This window comes from Molothrus aeneus, chromosome 10, assembly GCF_037042795.1.
Source record: "Molothrus aeneus isolate 106 chromosome 10, BPBGC_Maene_1.0, whole genome shotgun sequence".
Lineage (NCBI taxonomy): Eukaryota > Metazoa > Chordata > Aves > Passeriformes > Icteridae > Molothrus > Molothrus aeneus.
In genome coordinates, this window is record NC_089655.1 from 15515232 (window position 1) to 15527703 (window position 12472).

General features: G+C 43.8%; 1 protein-coding gene across 3 annotated transcripts in view; it reads right to left on the minus strand.

Moving 5' to 3' along the window:
• LPP (LIM domain containing preferred translocation partner in lipoma) overlaps positions 1–12472 on the minus strand; it is a 318878-nt gene that overhangs the window by 246936 nt on the left and 59470 nt on the right. For 2 of the 3 annotated variants that reach the window (XM_066556527.1, XM_066556526.1), the window contains exon 3: positions 8773–8871. The gene's annotated coding sequence lies outside the window, so the exon portion shown is untranslated. The remainder of the gene's footprint in view (positions 1–8772; positions 8872–12472) is intronic. The other variant, XM_066556528.1, reaches the window with a different exon arrangement.

Sequence of the window (12472 nt, forward strand, 5' to 3'; positions counted from 1 at the left end):
TACATCCTCTTGCTTCATTAAATTTTAATTGGAGTACACATGAATAGGCTTCGTTGGTTACTTAATCAAAGGGAGTCTGATTACAAGGTGCTCACATGAAAAGCTAGAAAGCAACATCCTTCCTCGCTTTTCTTTTGGATTTTTTAGGCATCCATTGTCGATTTCTTCAGGTCAGTTGACATTTTAGGGCTGCTGCAAAGAACCATGAAAAGTAGCCACAGAGAGTAAATAAAGCACTTTGAAGGGAAACAGGACACAGATCATTAGCCCTGCATTCCTCTTCATTATCCAGACAAAATTTAAATGCAAAATCCCAGAGCAGATGTTGCATTAGCGAGCTGATCAGCAGTGCTAAACACAAGGATGGCTTTGCTGCTGTGCATCATGCATGTGTGGCTGGACTGTCTGGGGTTTCAATATTTTAAATGTCCTTAAGTGTCTGAAACCACAGCAGATCTGAACCTATAAAAACTCCTACTCATAAACTTTGAGATTTCCTCAGCAATCACATTCTCTGCTACACAGACGCTTATTTGTTCACATGCCTTCCCTGAGGTTAGAGAAACTTTGCACATACTCTCTTGCCTGTCTAGAATGGGACAACCATCTCCCAAACTTCTTCCTCACTAAACCATGAGCTGTATGACCAGATCCTCAACTTCCATAAGATCCACACAGTTGATACAGCTTGAATTGACTTACAGCAGTTTGCACTGGCTGAAAAATCTACCAGCAAAGCAACTGCAGTGGCACGAGGCACAGCTGGGGATGGGAGCTCAGTGCCTGACTGCGTGAGAAATAAAAAGCAGCTATGTTGTTCTGCACGACTCTGTTTGCTAAGCGAATCAACAAAAACAACCAAAAACAAACAAGGAAAAAAAACAAAAAAACCCCAACTTTCAGCAATTTGAAACCACAGCAGATAAACTCACTTCCCTACTTGTGCACACTTGCTCAGAAGTGTATATATTCTGTACAGTGACAGGTTCTGGCAGCCAGGGACTGACACACTTTCTATGGCAATGTCCTAATACTAGAAAAATTTGGTCATAAGCTAAAAATGTTACAGAAATAGCATAGGATCATAAGTTATGAGCTGAGTCAGAACTCTATCTGCTACTTGACTTTTATACTATTTTGTTCTTTAAAAAAAAAAGCCCATCATGCTGTGGGTTTTTTAAAAAACAGTTTGCTGCTACCATCACTTATGAAGAAGAATGAGCCTTTGTCGAGGGGGAAGAAAGTAATTTAAAATGGCAAAAATCGATCTGAAAGGAAGCAAAGGACAGAGATCCCCTCATACACCACAGCCCTGTGTGTAGTAAGCCCTTTACTAAGACCACAGCCCCTCTGAGTGCCAGTTCTGCAGGACAAGGGGCTGCCCCTTCATCAGGTACATACAAGGACTCCTCCATCAGAACTCCAGGGATGTTGATGGGACTGTACACAGTAGTACAGTGCCCTAATTCCCAGGAATCCTGGGTGTATAATGCAGTCTCCTGCATAAAAGCATTTTATTTGCACTCTGTACTTGTAAATCACTGGTAAATAATTAACAGACAGCATAAGTATGTAACAGAACTGAGTCACAGGTGTTAGCAAAGGAAAATTGCTAAAAATGGATATGTCACAGCAATAAGCCGCCTGTTCACCTGTTGGGTGCTGGAGGAATTAAACAATTTAGTTTTCATAAATTAACCCCTGACACCCAGAACCTTACTAGAAAGCCCATCCATATTCCTTCTCTGCTATTTCTGACCACAACCTTTCCTCCATTCATAGTTTGGACAGTCTTTAAATGAAGAAACAATTAAGTTTCCCAGGCTTCTGATTGCTGGGTAGAGCTGTGGGGTCACACAAAAGCCCATTCATTCATCCCAGGGAGGGAAAGGGAGATGGGAGCAAGAAGCCTTGCCCAGCATGCCACTGGGAGCTGCCAGACTTGCTGGCTGCAGCAACAGGAAAGGATTTCTCAATTATGAACACACAAATGTAGCAGAGGAGGAGATCAATCCTTGTTCCACATCTCCTCTTTAGGTTCTCCCTCCTTCCTGCTGCCCCTCACATCCTACAGGCTCTTTCTGCAAACAGCCCAGGAGTATTCTTTTCCCTACAAATAGCAGGAAGGCAGAGGAGCAGAAATCCTCCTGCCAGGTGTGACACTGCAAAGAGCTGCCATGAGGGCTCTCCACACTCCTTAGATCACCAAAGTCATTTGGCACCACAACATTTCAGCCACAAATACACAGCTGCTGGAAGGGCAGCAGGCAGAAGCCTGCTAAACAACCAGGAATCGGGAAAGCACAAGTCCTCAGAGAAAAGTGAATGACCAAAAGCTGCTCAATCCAAGGCAGTGCACTGAGGGAAGTAAATCACCAGTGTCTCGCCATTCTTTGCTGTGGGTCCCTCAGAAAACACAGATCCTCTGCCTCGGCTGCAGCTCTGCCTGGAAACAAAGCCCAAAAAGGACCTTTTCTGACAACAGCTTCAAAATGTTTAAGCTCATTTCACCATGTTTGGTTTGGTTTTGAATACGGTAACATACAAGCAATGAATTCTTGATTCTTTTTTTTTTTAAAGTACAGCTCCCATAAGCTAAAAAAGTAAATGGGAGTGCTTTGCTTCCTGGGGTATGGAACTGGAACATTTTTCTAGCACCTAATAAAACATTGTTTGGTTGATACTAACCATTAAAATATGTGTTTCAAGTCATGTAATGTTCCCTGTGAAATTTGCCTTTTTGCTCCATGAAAAAAGGGCACTGAAAGGAATCCTGCAGCCATAAGGATCTCACTTAATTCATGGAAGTATCGTTTTAAAAGCCTCACAACGTGATCAAAGCACTGTTGAGAACAGATGTTCCAGGCTTTACAAATTCCAGCATAAGTATTTTTTATGACATTTATCACTGCTAAATTCTTTCAGCCATATTTTTCCCCACAAGAAGCATGCAGGCACTTTCCTCCTCAGGGAGAATATGTTCACATGGGGAGTGGTCTCCAGCCACAGACCCTGTCCCCTCCCAGCATCCTCCCCATCTGCAGTGAGGAGAGCTGTGCAGTGTCACCAGCAGCTGTGGTGCAACAATGGAGCTGCAGGAGCAACAATGGGGAGCTGCAGGGCTGTGAAGGAACCTGCTTTTTCCTAAGACAGCAGCAACGAGTCCCCGTTCCTAGAGGTGATCATGGAGGCAGAGAGCACATATTTCAACTGCAATTCAAATCACAGTCCAATTTCCACCAAGAGCAAAGATCCCACAAAGTTTAGCTCTCCACAGTCAGTTTCTGTGTATTCACAGTCTCAGGAGCATTACCAAGTTCTCTGCTGACAGAAAGTCTGAACACCATGCAGTGCTGGGCAGTTTCATGAGAGTGAGCTGTGTACCAACAAAAGACTCACAACTACCCCAGCATCTGAAACATAAAACTTATCTCTGAATAACATCAGGTTTTTTACCCCTTTCAAAAAAAAAAAAAAAAAAAAAAAGGGGATCTGAAACAACCAGCTCCTTTCAAATTTCACACATTCGCAGAAGAGAGTGTTTGTGAAGAGGACCCCACAAGCACATCACTTCTCTAATATGTGCCCAATTTAGTTTCACCTGTCTCCATGTGCTCCCTTCCCAATTCCTACAACCTGCTTGCACATCCTGTTTCACTATGAGCACAAGCTTCTTCCCTGGGGCAGCAGCACTGCCTTCACTTCTCCTCACAGTGAGCCCAGACACCAGACAAAACAGGAGCAAAAACACCAGCAAAAACAAGTTTACCCATCTTGCTTATCCAGACTGTGAGCCCAATCAAGGCACCACCAGGGCTGTGGCTGATCCTCACCCTGGGCTTTGGGTACCACCAAAATGACAGAGCAACAGGTCCACAGTTAAGTCAATCATCAAGAAGATGGAAGAGTGACCTCTGAAAAAGCAGCACAAGGCAAAGGAGATCTCCCAGAAAAAGGGAGGAAATGAGGAAAACACATGAGAGCAGAGGCAACAAGGTTGCAGTGACGGGAGGATGCTGAAAGTGAGCAGAGATCTTGGAAACAAGGACAACAACTCAAGCAAAGGCTGAAGGATGTTGGAAGAGTAAACACAAGCAAAGAGAGGGTCCTTAAAAAGCCTCTACCAGCAAAAGAATCACAAGCAATCACAGCATCAGTCTTCCTCTTGCCAATTCCATGTGCTTTTCTTGATGGACCTCCTAGTCTAAGGACTTCTTGAGCTGCTTAAAATGTATTTACTTCTTCATTTATGAGGTACAACTTTGTATTTTAAGTACACACAGAAAACGTGCTGAAAATTTAAACACTCACGCAAAATCTTGCCACGCTGGGAACAGAGATTTTGTACGGGCACAAGCAAGTGCTGGCACACAAACAGGTGCATTCACATCTATACTGCAGCTTTTCAGCAAAAGGACTGCTCCCCTAAGGGCCCTCAAAGTGAGAAAAGAAAGGAGGAGGGGTGTACAGCACTGTCACAGACAGGCCATGCTCCTCTGCTCCAGCCTCAGAGACAACCAGCCCTGATATCAAAGTCTGTTTCCCTGCAGGTCCTGTCCAGTCCCTCCCCTCACCTGTGGGAGCATCACCCCAACAGCTGCACTGCATCTTGGGCTGCAGCCACCTCTGGGGTGTGAGCCTGGGCCACCCCTGCCCCTGCACTGCCCCAGTGGCAGTGCCATCAGCCACGGACAAAGGACAGTATCTGCAGAGCCCAGGATGCAACGAGGGAATTTTAAAAGGGCACTCCAATTGGCATCAGAATTTACTGGAATTGTTCTGCTGAGTTATTAACGTCACAGCCCTGCTCTAGACCAGAGTCTGTTTTGTTATCTTGCCTCCCCACTCCAAGTGAATTTGCTGGGTGATTTTAAGAAAGAGAAAAAGGCGGTGACCAATTCTCAGGCCTTCTGATTGAGACAACAAAAGAGAAAAAGCATTCCTACATTGCTTCCCTCTTGTTTTTATAAATAAAAATAATGTATAGCCCTAACTGGATAATAAATACGCTCAAAAGCTGTCCTTAAGTAAAAGCTTTTGATAACAAATTGCCTGTGCTAACCGCTATTTTACTGTTGAATTTTTTATTGTTGCTTAAGCACTGCAATTATGCTAATAAGCCTGAGAGGATGGTACACTAAAGCATTGAATGTGACAGATATAATACTCAATAAAATGTTAATCTTACCTGAAAATTGGAATCAAACAGCCTTATTAGTATTTATGGATATGGCACCTCCAACATGTTTCTCTTAAGAGGAATATATATATGCAATAGATATTTCCAAATATACCCTACTATTTCTCATGCCTCCACAGAATTTAATTCCAGGTGGTTATTACCCCTGCTGCTAATTGCCAGTCCCTTCTGGAATAAGAAACGAGAGTGTTGCCTTCTGGGACATGCAAAACTCCTGCACACTGGAGGGCTTTTCCTTTGCCACCTGGAGGATGGCAGCTGTGGGGATGGGGACAGCTGTCCCCAACTCTCAGCATGGCCACCAGGCTTGTGAGGGTGTGGCACAACACAAAGGCTCTGCTCTGCCACCCTCTAACCTATTTTCCCCATATCCTCTCCTTTTATATTCAGTTATTTACAGGTGCTGGAGAAATGATCTCTGAATTTTAAGATGGTACTGAAGACAAATTTATTTATTTTGCTCTAAAACTTTTCAGCCAGTGCTTACAGGGAACCAGACCCATCTGCTTCACCACAAGTAACAGCATTGCTGATTTGGACCAAGAGCTGCTGAGCTCTCACAGGGGTCTGTCATGGAGGTGCTTTGTGACTTTCCACAAGCTGCACTGTTTTTTGTACCTTTATTTCACCACCTAGTCCCAGTCTGCTGAAAATTGCTTTCTCAACTGATGGCATCATTTTTTTCACCCCATATAGGCTTTCTCTAGGGGAATTTTTTGGCCAAACTCATGTGTTTCAGACCCAGCCTCAGGGCTCCATTGCCATGAACTTCCTGTGAATAAAATTCAAGTGGTCTTCAGCACCTTAACTTTCTCATCTTCAGAAGGAAGAAAAAATGAACTCAGAAGAGCCACTTGCTTCAGACAAACTATACTCACATTCACAACCAGGCTCTAAAGAGACTATTTGTACACAATGGACTGTGCAGCTTTCAAGTGCTGCAGGTTAATGCCTAAATAGCAGCTGCTGGTTTCCAGTTTCACTCCTCATGCTGCTCTCACCTAGAGGAGTCAATTCTGCTGACAGGACAGCAGAAACATCAATAACCACTGAGATATTTCCTGACAGTAAAGCAAGATTCTTACCATTGGACAATGCACACTTCCATGGTGGCAAACATTAGGTGGGAGATATCTGGGAACTGTTTTCATGAATAGTCACAGCAGGGAAAACCCAAATTGCTTCCCATTGAAATCTGGGACTCCCAAAGGGCTCAGAGATTACAGCAGGTAACCTACAGGACACAGCTCAAAACACCACAGGACACTCATGGGCTGTGTTTAGCCATGCTTGCACTGAGGGCAGGATGGAGTGCCAAGATGGGAACAGGGTGCCTTTGCAGGACAGAGCTTAGAGCAGCTCCACAAACCCTCACTTTCATTGCAAGGAGTGCAGCACTTGGAAAAAAAGCCAGTTGCTAAATCAAGGGAAGCTACCAATTGACTGAGCTGGCACCTCCAAGAGCCAGGAGATGCATCCAGGGCTCCTCCACCCCAAGCAAGCCCCAGCACGAGATGCCAGACACCAAATTTCAGAAGCAGACAACTGAACCAGGCACACAGCTACAAAGTGCTGCAGGACCACATAGCAGCCACTCCCACAGAGGTGGCAGGACTCATCCCTGCCATGTTAAGTGAATCTTATCGTTATTTTCAACCCTGCAGGGAAATCTAAATTGAACTTTGGCATATAGCTTTCTTTTGCTAAGCAGCAACGCTTGAATGTTAACTCCAGTCCTGACAGGCATATTTATGGACTATTCTTTGCAAATAATCTTACCCTGACCAGTCCAAAAGGTCAGAACCATAAAAAAGAATAACAATTAAAAAAAAAGCACAAGGCTGGAAAACCATCACTACCATTGGCACAACCCCTCAACTTATTAACCGTCCTTGCAACAAGGTGAATGGCAAGGTCTTGGATTTATTTGATTGATTGAGATCAAAAGATCATGGGGGAACACAGTAAATTGCATCTTTCACGAACGCATTTTGCTTTCATGATTTGAGCAGATAGTTGCAAGAATTGAAAAGCTCAAGAGGAGGAAAAAATAAAAGAGAAAAAATAAAAAAAAACATGTACAAAGGTGACTTCAGAAAGGCATCCCTTATTTTCTTCTTGACACCATCTGCATTTCTTAGAGCTATTTGCAAGCTCCTTCCATGTCCCTGTACCCCTGAGACACAACAGCTTATCTCTGCTAAGCAGAAGATGATAAGGAACAATAAGGCACTGGTTTAACTCCAGGGCAGACACCAGTGTTTGCTGACATTATGGATGAAATGTAAATTTTAGAGAAACCAAAGTCCAACAAGAGGTTGAAGAACTTCCCATTGAATTTCAGATGTCCTACAAGATAAGACAGGTATCTCACTGATCTTCTTCACTGGACCAAGGAAGACAAAGCACCTGAACACCCCTCTTGTCATAGGATGGCTTGGAGGCTGCCTGAGCCCAGGCTCCATTTGTCATCAGCAGCTCCCCAGGGAAGGGATGAAGGAGGAAGAAGCAAAGGAACTAAAGGAGCAGACATCTTCAGGACATAATTTCAAGACCTAGCTGGTGAGCCAGCATTTTTAAACTCAGGAAAAGCCTGCTGTGTTTGCTGTCAAGACAAGACAAAGAAACACAATGGAGAACATGAACAGAAGAGCAAGAGAAGAAAAATGAAATTCTCCTCCGCTTCATCAGCCCTGGAAAAGAGAGGAAAAGTAATCACTTGGTTCCTCTCTCTGTGTTCCACATGATATTTGTGGTTTGCTCAGTATACCTGTATTTGTAGCATTGTGTTCTGATGTCACAATAAAACAGATGAGATTACACCCCTGAGAGTAAGAGTAAATCCCTTACATGGACCATAGCAATGACCCAAACTCCCAGAAACTTACTACAAAGGAGCCAGAATTGATACAACATCCTGTTTTTACCACAAGTTTACACTACATGCCAGCAACAGAGGATTAAACTTCTTCTTTCCCCTGAGCTTATACTTCCCTCCATAATAACATCACCATTCAGGTAACAAAGACACTGAGCACCAGCATTAATTGCTGCTGCCTCAATTCTTCACCAGACCATGCAGCTCATTCTGCATGGATACACCCAGCTTTGCCTTTCACCTTATCAGCTTTGAATAAGGTTGTTAAGAATTTCACACATTCTCATTTTAATTATCAGTGGGTTAGTAGAACTCTCCAGACGTCACCTAGTCTATTTTTCCACTACATGGAAGGATCGGTTCTCCTAAAAGCATGTCTGCTATTGCTCTTCCAACTTGTCCTTGAACCTTTCCATGACTGACACTGCCTAACCTCCTGGGGGATCCACTCCAGCACTCAGCTATCCTGACTGTAGATCATTCACCGACACCTCAGCTAAATTTCCTTGCTGCAACTTAAGTTTATAATTTGTTTTATTTACAGTGCACAGATTCAGTTTATTCCCTCTCTCCATGACAAGTTCACTATTTCCAAAATTTACAAGTTGAGGCAGTGCTGCTTGTCCTCTCTTTGCCCATTCTGCTTCTGCTCACAGCACATTCTCAATCTCTGCATGTGTATGTCATTCCTTACCCCAAGAGAGAAGGCACTTGGCTATCACGAGGCTGTTTCAAGGGAAGACGCTCACCTCCAAAGGCTGATGCATTCAGGCACACACAGTTACAAAGTACTCTGAAACAAGAAAAATAAAAGATTTGTCTTCAGGATGGCAGGCAGAGTCCAGTCCAGGAGTGAAGGAAAAACCAGCAACTCCGAAATGCAATTTTCTGCACCCCATTATTTAGCACACAAACAGATCTTCAAAAGCAACATCACTGACTGTAGATACATCATGCACCACCGCTCAGAGTTGGCCACATTTTCTCTGACAACCACCATAAGGGTTTGATAAATTTGTGTTCTAGGAAACAAACTGTTCACAGACTTTGCAGAAAGCTCTGCCAAGGTATAAGTAATACCCAGCACATGTCCAAATCAGATGGCTCTGACTCCAAACCTTTAAGTTCTGTGACAGAGGACAAATTTTAATGTTACCACTGGTGACTTTATTTACAGTGTCACTGAAACCAACAGAGGCAAGATTTCCAGTCCACTCTGAGATTTAAATGTGTGTAATTACAGGATAGATCCAGAGACTAAAAGTCAGGTCTGATAAATGGCTTTTGTATTTACAACATACTCCTTACCTGATCTTCAGGATGTTCTACCTAGCAAAATGAATTCTCTCATGAACCCAAGTGTTTGGTGACATTGTAGAAAGGTAGAGCAGGAATCTACATGCACAGTGCACAGAAACACAGGGGAGAGTTCTGAATGACAAAAACATCCCAAATTTCATGAAAGATAACAGGCAACAAGGGAGAGCAGCAATGACAGATTTGCCATCCTACTTCTGGAGGCTTTCAGAAAAACAGAGTTAGAAGGTAGCAGACAATTTGCAACAACAGCACCTTTCACCAGTGGATCACCTTTTGCACCCCATCTCATCTAAATTCCTGTCTCTCCTCAGAAGGAGCTGCTCCTGCCCCCAAAGGATCAAGTCACTTTGTAACAAATACTCCTTTTCCGATGGCTGAAGCCAAGAAACCCTCAATTTGTCACCTGCTGTGAAAACAAGATGCCTGTTGCACATCTAAGGATGTGCCAATGCAAGAACTCAGTGTCTTGTCTTTTGCAAGGATTACCCATCTGGCTGTACTTTTGGCTACTGCACTTTGTCCATCTCCAAGTTTCTGGCTTGGGATGGTTTTTTTCACCCTTTGTAATCCTACCCAGCTGTCCTGGGCTTTTGCTTTCCTTCATCACTTGCACTCTTAGCAATGCCAACACTTACAGCCAGCCAGCCCAAATGCTGTCAGCACAGGAAGGCGACACACTCCTGATTAGCACTGATTGGATGGCAGAAGTGCTGTTTCCAAAGCTAAAGAGGAATACCTGCACCAATAACGTCCCTAAAGCACCACATAGTAGCTGAGGAGACTAAGCAATAAATGCCTGAAGGTGAAAAACTCAAAGTAATCTCAAAATGTATGTTGGACAACTGATAAAAGACTGTAAATGCATGCCCATCTTTAAGGGTGAAAGTAGCTCCAAGGACTTCAGCAAGATAATATGCAGCATCAGACACGTTACCTCCCAACATACTAGTGAGATAAGGATGTTTAGCAAGGGATAGAGATATGAGGAATGTTTCCACCAAGAAAATACACCCATTTGTACAGCTGAATTACGACAGCTGTTGAAAACCATGGAGTAGCATTGAATGGCAGCCCAGGACAGGGAGCCAAGACAACTACCACATGCAATTGAAACTGCCAAGGGATTAAGTTAGGTCAAATGTAATTACACAAATTGGATGCTGGCCAGAGTACTGACTTATTCAAGAAAATTAAAAGAGGTGTTCAAAAGTTTCAGAGATTGAGTCCTCCTCCTGTTAATTATTTGGTGAGTCAGTCAGTGAAGTCTCAGTACTCTGGGAGGCCATCTGAAAAAGGGGAAAAAATGAGGCATAAACTTGAAAGGCATTAGAAGCGATTAGCAAAAGCCTTTGTTCTCCATGGCAATCCTGGCTGCACCAGTGCGCGAAAGCCTTTCATGTCCACGCTGAAAAGTGGCCTCAGTTCCTTTGATACTTCTGGGAGGAAGCGTTTAAATTTACAAATATCCCACTGACAGAAGTTACAGACAACAGTTGAGGAACTTCTGCATAACTCAGCCAGATCATACCCAGCTCTCAGGCAGGCAGTACTCCTGCTGAAGGGAGGAATGACAACAAGACCCAAAGTTCACTGACACCTGGAGCAATGTCCACTCTACATGCTAGTTCTGTATGAAAGCAAAGTCATGTCAAAAAGGAGGTTGCAGCCATGTGGGACAGTGGCTTCCTCCTCCTCATTCAGTTTTCAGAAGAGGGAGAGCATGCAAGGCAGGCAATGGTAAGGAGATGAGAAAGGAAGCTTTGTGGTCTGGCAGCTGAGCGTCACTTGGAAAGATTAGATCCTGTTTATGCCTCTGCCATAAACCTTCTGAACGATAAGAGCAAAGTCACATATATCAACATTTCCCACATATTTACTACTGCTGTGCCTTTTGTGGCTGAATAAAGATACAGAAGGACTATGTCCAGAAGAGACAAGAACTAGCAGGCAAGGATTGAGATTCTGCGTTCAACCTTTAATCACTTGTACTATAACCATGTACAGCACTACAAAACATGAAGTGTTCTGAAAAAACAGGCCTTGTAAGTCTCAGTTTTGGCACCTGAAAGAAGTAGAAGCCTATGCTACCTCTGTATCTGGGAGTTATCATTAGAAATACACTCATCGCTGTCTTTGAAGCAGTTGGATGCGACAGTAAAAGCAGTACAGAATTGGAGATTAACCTTTTTTGGGTAGCTTATTCAGTGCAATGTTCAGATGATGCACATGAAACAAACCATTTTTTGACTGACATAAAAAAACAGAGAGATGAAATAACTATCTTCTCAACAAGTGCCATACACGAGGCATGTCAAGTGACATGGCTTCATCCCACAGTGACAGCAGGTGAACACACAACTGAAGCCTCTGCCATACTGATTTAGTGTGCTTTTTTTTTTTTACCCCTTTAACTTTTTATAAAACAAGCCAGGGAAAGGCAGACATTTCACAGCACAGATTGGTGCAATTTGTATTAATGGCCCAAGCATGGATGCAAGCAGCAGCTTGCTCCTCTTTGTGTGGAACAACCAACAGGGACAAGTCTGGTGGGACAACTGCTACACGGCACACCTTGCCCCAGCCCAGCAACACCTCCTCCTCCAGTGGCTTCACAACAAGCAGGGCAAGAACAAAGAACATAGGAAAGAAATCTCTGCTGTCTTGCCATGCTGTGCAAAATCCAGGGGCAAGCAAACGTGGAAAGAGTTTGCATTCTGCACTGACAACAGAACAAGCTGTCATTCTTCCAAAAGGTAGTCAAGTGGTCTTCCAGGTAGCAAAAGTACAAATGTCCCAAATTCCTCATCCCTGGCACTCCCCTGACAAGGTAATCACTCCCCTTGGAGTCCTCAGGCACCACACAGATGACAAAGATTTCTTTTGCAAATAGGAACAAAACAGCAAGGCAGTTCTTCCCATTTTTCCCCACCACCTTGCAACCAGCCTCCTGTGAAGCAAGTCCACTGCTTGCACTGGAAAGACCCACAAATAAAGGCAGGTCAGAGCCAGAGCCACAACATGGCCAGTGCCACACGTGAGCACCACCACACATCAGGGGAAAGCACAGGGCTGAT